Consider the following 8,918-nt stretch of genomic DNA (forward strand, 5'->3'; position numbering starts at 1 on the left):
GTTTTATGTCTTCTCTGTTTTTAGTTAATATATGTAGAGTGTTATACTGTATCTATTCACTTATCATATTAATATATTTTCTTGTTAATTCTTTGTTGTTACCCTTTTTGCAATATGTGTTTTTAACTGTTTGTGTTCATATAACATTATACCTCTTCATATAAAAATACATTTTATTTTTCTCCACTTTGTCTTGTATAATTTTCCTTTATTGATGTGGTTTTAAATCTTGAACCTTATGAGTTTAAGTCTTCCCTGAAAACCAGTCTGAAAGATGATATTTTGGGATTTTTGGTGGCAATGAATTCCTTAAGTCTTTATTTTTGCAAATGTCTTTGTTTTCCCCCCTCACTTTTGAGGAGTAATTTCAGTGATACAGAATTCCAGATTGCAAGTTCTTGTGTTTCCTAATATTTCATTCCACTCTCTTCCATTGTTTGCCTGGTTTCTGAACACATGTCCAATATAATTATTTTCCTTGCAACTTTCCAGATAAGTAATTGGCTTCCTCCTAGCTTATTTCAATATACAATTCTTTTTACCTTCTATAGTTTTATATGATATGATGGGGAGGCTTGTATTGCCATGCCATGTTTTTTTTTAGATTCACAAAATAGACTGTCTTTTGTAATTAACTTTAGAAAATTCTCAGTAATGATTCTTGAAATATATCTTCTACTGTATTTTTTTCTCCTTCTGGCACTCCACTTGTATGCTGCACATTTTGAAAATAGCCACTGTTCTTGGATGTCTATCCTGTTTCCTTTTTGCATTTCATTTCAAGCTCTCTGATTCACCCTTCGCAAGTGCACACTCTACTCGTCCTTCATTGGTATTACTATATCTCATCCATGCATGCTCTACTTGGCCTACATAAGTATTACTGTTTTGAATTCTAAGTTTCCTAAGCTGTGCTCATAGTTTTCACCTCTCTGAATTTCCAATGTTAATTCTCACCTCTGCCTCTTTGCCCATGTTTTATATTCACCTTTTTGCTTTAAATTAGCTCTTTCCCATGCATTTGTTGAGTGCTAGCTGTAGCACACAACACTCCAGGTACTGAGGTTATAGAGAACAAAGTGGACCAACACCTTACTCTAATATTAGCTATGTATATGTGTATATATATGTATATGTATATGTATATGTATATGTATATGCATTCATATGTATTCTTTTTGAGTTGGAGTATGCAAAGATAGAAAGGTGAACAAATGAATGTAAGCTAATGAAATAATTAATCTAGATTAGGAAGAAATTGTATGTGGGCTAGTTCCTGATGGCGTTGAAGGAGTTCAATGTACAAAGTTTCACGAGTACCAATGTAAGAGAATTACTTAGAACTGAAATCAAATATAATAGAAGGATGCAATCACTTGAAGAACTGAGGTAAAAATATTCTGAAAGGAAGGCAAAGCTGCAACTATGTATTTAAAAATGAGAAGCAAAATAGGTCAGTGGACCAAGTGCCTTCTTAGGCAAGCTCAGGGGCCGGGGTTCAATTGGTGGCACCACATATCATACTGTCCCCTCCCCCGGGTACACTGAGCCCACGATCCAGTCTAGGCCTGATGATGTGCGCCTGAAATCCCAGAACTAGGGAGGTTGAAAAAAACAAGAACAACGAGAAGTTGAACCGGGGAAGAAAAACCCGCAAAAAAAAAAGCAAAAGCAAATATAAAAAATAAAAAGAAGAAAAAGTGCACCTGAATTACTAGAACTTAACTGAAGTGAAGCACAAGAGAAGATGAGATTATCAAAGAGTACTGGGTTAAGATGAACCAGGGAGAGAATTCATTTATTTGTAGAGGCTGGGAATTCATATTTTATTCTTATATTTTTATTTTTAGTAAAATAAACATTCTTACTTCTTACCTCTCAGTTACATACCCACATATATACAATGGTCACTTTGATAAAAAATGTGGACTTGATTGTAGAATAAATTCAATATTTTGTTTTAAGTCTCCAGTAAAGTCTTGCAGCTTGCAAACTAAGGAGAAATCAATAAACACCTGAATCACAATTGTTCTCTGTTTCCTGCATTGAGAAAGAACTTCTTGGATCATAAGTAAAGTACAAGACACCTTCTGTGAAAGAAAAGTGCATTTGGAAAGCATTTCTACTTTGAAGATAATCACCAGCCTCCTCTTTCATTTAAATATATCTTGATGATTTCAACAGATGGACCTCTTCCTGTAAGAGGATGACAGAAGAGATATGATGGGTGATTTTTCCACTGTTATTTGAGGACAATGGAGGATATGACATTGCAGCTTGCTCTCCTTGTCAAACAATGACTCTGATCACCAGCATATGGGTTGCCTCTTAGTGCAAGAAAACTTATCCATGTTTTCTCCTATTCCACACTAAAACTCCAATGAAACTGAAGTTTCCAGGAAACAGGACTTAATAGACTCACTTTTACTCATTGACTGCAAAGAAAATAAGCAATATTAAACCCAATTCCCCATAATAGTATAAAATTGCCTCACACTAGCCAAATTTGATGTTTATATTTTCATAGTAAGGGAATTTGCTGCCCTAAAAGTGAGCCAGTGCTATTTTCAGTGAGTATTTGTGGCAAATAATGATAGACCTATATGGGCTTTTAAACTACACAGCAAAAAACAAAACTGGTATTAATTACTTTTAAACTTGAAAATAAATACATTGTAATGCATCTGTTCATTGATATGATATACAATCCAGATTTTTTGAGGACAAAATTTTCACCTGAAATCTGTAGTTTTTCTATGTATCTAGTACTTTATGGAAATCTGTATTTCCTTATAGAATGTCCCCGATGATGGGTCAGAGGTATCCTCCACTGTAGCCCAACATGAACTGATGATATCAATCATCAGGTTTTCAGAAGATACAGCAGTGGCTTTGAATCTAGCCACACTTGGTTCAGCTTCTGAAGACTCATATTACTGATGATTCAAGCCATATCTGAGGATACTTTTCAGAGCTTCATAAATAAAATAAAACATAAGCCATATTTGCTTGATCACTTTAAAGGGCACTAGATTCCAGTATTATTTTAAAATTGTAGTGTTCACAAACCAATATAGTATAATTAGTGTTGTCATCAACACTGTTAGTTTTGGGGTGTGGTCATTGATTTTTAAAAGTGAGATAAATGAGAGAACAAAATATTTTGAAGTAATAAAAGATGACTCGAAACATCCAGGGAAACATTTAAAAATTATGTGACTTATCTGATAAAGTACATAAATTGGAAACAGAAATTATCTTCTTTGTGAAATTCTGAAACCCACAACATCCTACCTAAAGATAGTTCTCTCACAGTTATGCAGTACCTTACCATCCTTTAATCTTCTATCTTTATATTATAGTGCAAACAAAAATGAAAATTTTTTTCTTCAATTATACTATACATGAGCAAAGATAATATTTTCCTTGTTTTCAATATAAGGAAGCTGATGTTTTGAAATCATAAGAATAAATGTAAGTATATATTTTATTTTGAAGAATAGCTCAAATTCAGATCAAGAGTTCAGAGAGTTTCCTTGCACCCGTGGTCCCAAGGTCTTCTAGGCAGTATGTAAGTCATTTGACGCTCCACTGACTCCCAAAGGCTTCTTGAATATGTCAGTTTCTCATACTCAAGACAGATAGGAAATCATGTGTGAGACTCTTTGTGTGCTCCTGACACAATAAACATCCCTCAGGTTTCAGTAACCTTTAGTTATCATACAGGGAAAAAAAAAAACAAACAAACGAAAGCTTCACTTAAGCAGAGAAATTAGCAGTCTTAAGTGGAGCAAAATAATGAATTCTCTTTTGAATGTTTATTACAAAATCTAAACTCTTGAAAGCTGTCTAATTAGTAGTCTTCTCTAACAGGCTGTCATTCCACCCTGATTGTACAGGTAGTCCAAGAATATGAAAATTGAAGCTGCATATCCCCTAAAGCTGCTCTCATTCTAGAGCCTTTGCTGTAATAATAGGGTGATCTTGTAGATTTCTTAAGAGATAATAGGTAAGTTATCTTGAGAATATATCAACAAAGAATCTACTTTTCCAACCTAGAGATTTTATTCTATCGTTATGTGAGCCCTGAAGTCTCTAAGCTAATAATATTCCATTCTAGGATATATTTTTCTTCTAAAGAAGAGAAAATAGATTGCATCAGATTTCGTTGACAATTAAGACCATTTTAAGAGCTAGAAGGCACTAATGAGCTATAGAGAAAATCTAAGAGAGAAAAGTTACACTGACTTCTACTAGTTCATTAAAAGCAGCTCACTAATTTGAAATGGAAAATGCAATGCTTCCACTTTTCCCATAATTTTATTCCCTGGTAATGTACCTTACCTTCATCAATAGAACAGGATTGTGAATTTGCTTTTGCATAAGCAGTGTGCTGTAACACTGGAGAGACTGCTTGGAATTGGCCTCCAAGAAGCATGAGCATTGTACCCAGGTGGTCAGGTTCATTACACCAACCTCTCACACCAAAATATATTGCATCCACAGTTTTTGAGTAACTTCAAAACACTCCTGGCTACCCCTGGAAGACTTGTTTTTAGGTAGTAGTTGTCTAGTTTCCTACAGGAGAAACATGAGCGTTACACGGCTTGGCCTATGTTGTAAATTTTGTGCTGTTTCTAGCCCAAAGGCGTCTTTGCTGTGTACAGGGTTGATGGTCAGAGATAAATGCTTTGCAAAAATTTATGTGCAAATTGAAGGTGTGAGTTTATGAAAGCACTCTTGGGCAATGGGAAGAATGTCTGATTAAATAAATGTATTCTGAATTTTCCCAGAAAGTAGATTTTGCTACATTCAATTATAAAATTGGCCCACTGAGAATGGTACTCTGTTCCTTTTCTTGGCATTTACTGCTGCTCTGTGATCCTATCATATCTGTGTTCTTATTCCCTGATGTCATATGACCAAATAAACAAACTTCACCCATCTTTTCTCAGTCCCAATATTTACTCTTAGCTCTGAATCCACAGGACGTGGTCTTTGGGGCATTGGCACTGTCATCAACTGGGACCCAGCTGTTCAACACTGGGAACATTCTAAACCTTTACGATCTCATTAAGACCCAACGTGCTACCTTAAAGTTCAAATGCCACAGCATTTGTATGTGCCACAATCTAGACCATTATTGAAATTATTGAAATAAATTAAGCAGACTGATTGTAGAGCTATAGAGAACATTGGGAATTTCCAATTGGAAAACGTGCATCTTCTAATATTGAAGGATAATACACAGTGTTAAAAATATGTACCATACATACTAGATGCCAGTTCAAAGATTGTAGGTATTTGAATTCAGCAAAATAACCCAACATAGTCCAATAGTAGTGAGTTATCAGCACAGCTGGCAATTGTCAGAAATTGTTAACTTGAGCCTTTTATAGCTCAGCATATTAGTAGCACTTTACATTTTTATACCTTGTGGTTACACTTTTCCGCTGGATGGCTAAGACGAACTTAAAGAAGGACCTATGTAACTAAAAATGCAACTTTTGCTAACTGAGAGGGTCAGTCAAGTCCCCTCAGGACTTATGCTGGAAACATGTACAGCACCTTATAGATCTTTTGTTAGTTTCAGCCATCTGGATGAGTCACAGCCATTGCTTGACCAATTGTCTTTCTGTAAAAATCTGAGAGAAATTTTCTCTCCCTTGGTGACTCTCCTGAGGTGCAATATACATCATCAATCACTTTCCTCTGTGGCTGCATTATCTCCTTGAGCAGAAAATTTGAACACCACTTAGTTAGAGGATGTCACAGCAGATTCTCTTATGTCCTGAGTCCTCACTGACCTTGAAGAGCTAGGGCCAAAATATTGGCTATCCTTATAGCCCCCCTTTTTCTCTAATTTTTGGTCTGCAAATTTTAAATCTTAAACATGCAGAAAAGAAGGTAATAATCAATGGTATTATTACCTTATAACAAAGGCAGTTGAGCTTAACATCATTATCTATGAAAAGGGCCTTTAAAGACCTTTAAACATCTCTAACTGCAATGGAACACCCATTTCTGACTAAACGAAACAAAAACGTGGATTCTTTGGGAGCCAGTGGAAGCTAGGAAATGAATCAAATGTGTGCAGGTGGGACTAGGCCCCAGTGCCTAAAGCAAACAAGCTGCCTCAGTCCTGAGATAAACATTCTGTCTGGTTCAGGTCAGCTATTAGTTGCTAGGTACTCTGTGTCACATATTAATAACTTTGCAAAACTATAAATAAAAGACTGTTTTGTTGTGGAAAAATGAAAAAAATATATATGTATATATAAGCTAGTTGGGACAGATATACAGCTACTTTCTCTTAGTTCATTGAGAAGAAAGTTTTGTATTAATATTGTTTAGACAAAATATTATATCAGCATCATGTCCTCTGAATACTATGAAGACAAAAATATGCATTGTACAAATTATTGTAACTGCCCTACTAACCTGTTTTGAAACTGTTTCATTGCTATTTTATATTTTTCTCATTAAAATGAATAAAATTTTTAAAAAGAAATAAAATATGTACCACACATTAATGTAGTTCCTTCTTAAGCACATTTTTCTATATTTAAAGCATATAAGCTAATTTTCATAATCTTTATAGCACTTTGTGAGCTCATCACAACCATGTAAAGATGAGATGTATTTTAGAGGTTCCTATTGGCTTCATCCTCTCCCGATGTTTAAAGGATAATACTGAAGAAGCACCAAGCAGTGAAGGAAAACCATCAATGGCAATCTTGATAATCTACCAGTGTTGTTTTGAATATTAATATTTTTCTATTTTTAACTTACCTGGCTGGGCTGGGGAGATAGTGGTCTCAGCGGTCTGTGTGCCTCTGGCTGGCAAGCATAAGGATCCGGGCTTGGTCTCCCATACCACACACTGACCTGGCTACCAAAACCAGGTGTGTTGGTGTATGCCCATAATCCCAGTGCTGGGGAGACTAAGACAGGAGGATCACTACAAGTCTGAGCTGCACAGCGAGACCCTGTACCAAATACACAGACTGAAAAAACAAAATGAAACTTACTTCTCTTTTTTGCTCTCATATGATTTTATGAAAAAAAAATCAGATGGATTTCTGATTATTTCCTTATGGTCCTGAAATACAGGTTCATTTATCAGACTTCAAAAATTCAACTGTCTTCCCCCCACCCATTCAGTAGCTTTTGAGCAGAACATTGCCACACAGCTCATTGGTAGTAAAAATGACCCCGCAAGCTCAGACCTTTTAAGTTTTCTTGGAGGTCAGGAGTAACTTGGGTCTCCAGATATGTGTGTTCTTGTTATGATTAGCTTTGTTACTTATAAAATGTGCATATTAAGTCATTTAAGAAATTATTGAATTAAAATAAGCATTTCTCAACAAATATGATATTGTCACATACACATGTGATGTATAAAGGATATCATAAAATTATACAAATAATAATGACCACATAGAAAATGACATGAGATATTATACTTAAAAATTAATTTTCCTCTTTGGAGAGAAAGAATATCACTGGAGTAAGATATTATTTAGACTGTATAACTTTTAGGTTCTTACTCACTATGATTTATTCTTAGCAACTTAGGAGGGTCTTTTGGATAGAAAAGTGAAGAGCACCATGGTGAGATTATTTCCCTGCTTCCTTTTGATTATGAATTTTGTTATGAGAATGTAAGCAAATTCTACACTGAGTCCTGTGATTGAAGATGGATAATAAGAATCAGTAAACCAATACATAGTAAAATAATTTGGAAAAAAACAATAAATTTTTGCATCTGAAGATTAACTTGGCTGTTTGTATCTGCTTATAAAATTAATTTCGCTCAAGGCCTACTGTGCGGAGGAGAGCTTAGGGAAATAAAGAGGTGCATTTTTCATTGTCTTCACATCTATTTTCTGCTTGAATGGAATCAGTATTAAGTTTGAAGCAAGGAAATCATTTGCTGATGGAAGTCTTAGCATAAGGAGCATTGTAGAAAGTTCCACTCTTCTGCGTGTAGAATTTTAATCACTCAGGTACAGGTATTGTTATCCATATAAACACCAGGACTTTGCTTTTATGCATATGGATCACCTAACCCATAATCCAAGAACAAAAAATATCATATTTTGTTTTATTTTATTTTATTTTTTGAGATAGGGTTTGCTATGTCGTTCAGGTTGGCCTTGAACTCACTACATAGCCAGGTTAGTCTTGATCTCATGTGCTTTCTTCTGGCTCAGTTTTTAGAGTTCTGAGATTACAAGCATGAGCACAGCATAAGAAATGATTGTTTTTTTCTTTTTTTTTGTCTTTTAGGGAGGGCTCTACATGGTGTTCAGGATCTTACTACTAGATTGAACTCATAGCGATCCTCCTATTTACAGCCTCCCAAGAGCTGGGATTACAGGTGCGCGCCACCATGCCCAGTCTCAATTGCCATCTCAGTGCACCCCAGGGGTGAGGCCAGCATGGTAGGCCCGTGGCTTGAACCCCCAGCCCCTGTGCCAGCTTGCAGGCATTTTAATCCACTGAGCTATTTGGCCGGCCCAAGAAATGATTTTAAGAACACAAAGAACACCACCTATTATAATCTAGTAATACAAAGAACCTTACATTTTAAATTTGAGAAACCTAAATTTGAATCTTTGCCCTCACATGTATTAGGCATGTAATCTTGGAAAAGACACTTCACCTATTAAATAGGTGTCTGAAGCCAATGTAGAGTGACACACCTGTTTAGTCCCAGCTGCTCAGGAAGTTGAGAATGGAGAATCATGGATCTTAAGCATCTGAGTGCAGCATATGAACCGTAGTAAGGCTATATATTAAAAAAAAACTACACAAAATATACATATATACTGATGACTCATATAACTAATGATATTTCCTTACATTAACATTTTCTTAATGAGTCCAGACCCTGATAGCCATTATCAGTAAAA

Source organism: Octodon degus, unplaced genomic scaffold, assembly GCF_000260255.1.
Source record: "Octodon degus isolate 3935 unplaced genomic scaffold, OctDeg1.0 scaffold00011, whole genome shotgun sequence".
Classification (NCBI taxonomy): Eukaryota; Metazoa; Chordata; class Mammalia; order Rodentia; family Octodontidae; genus Octodon; species Octodon degus.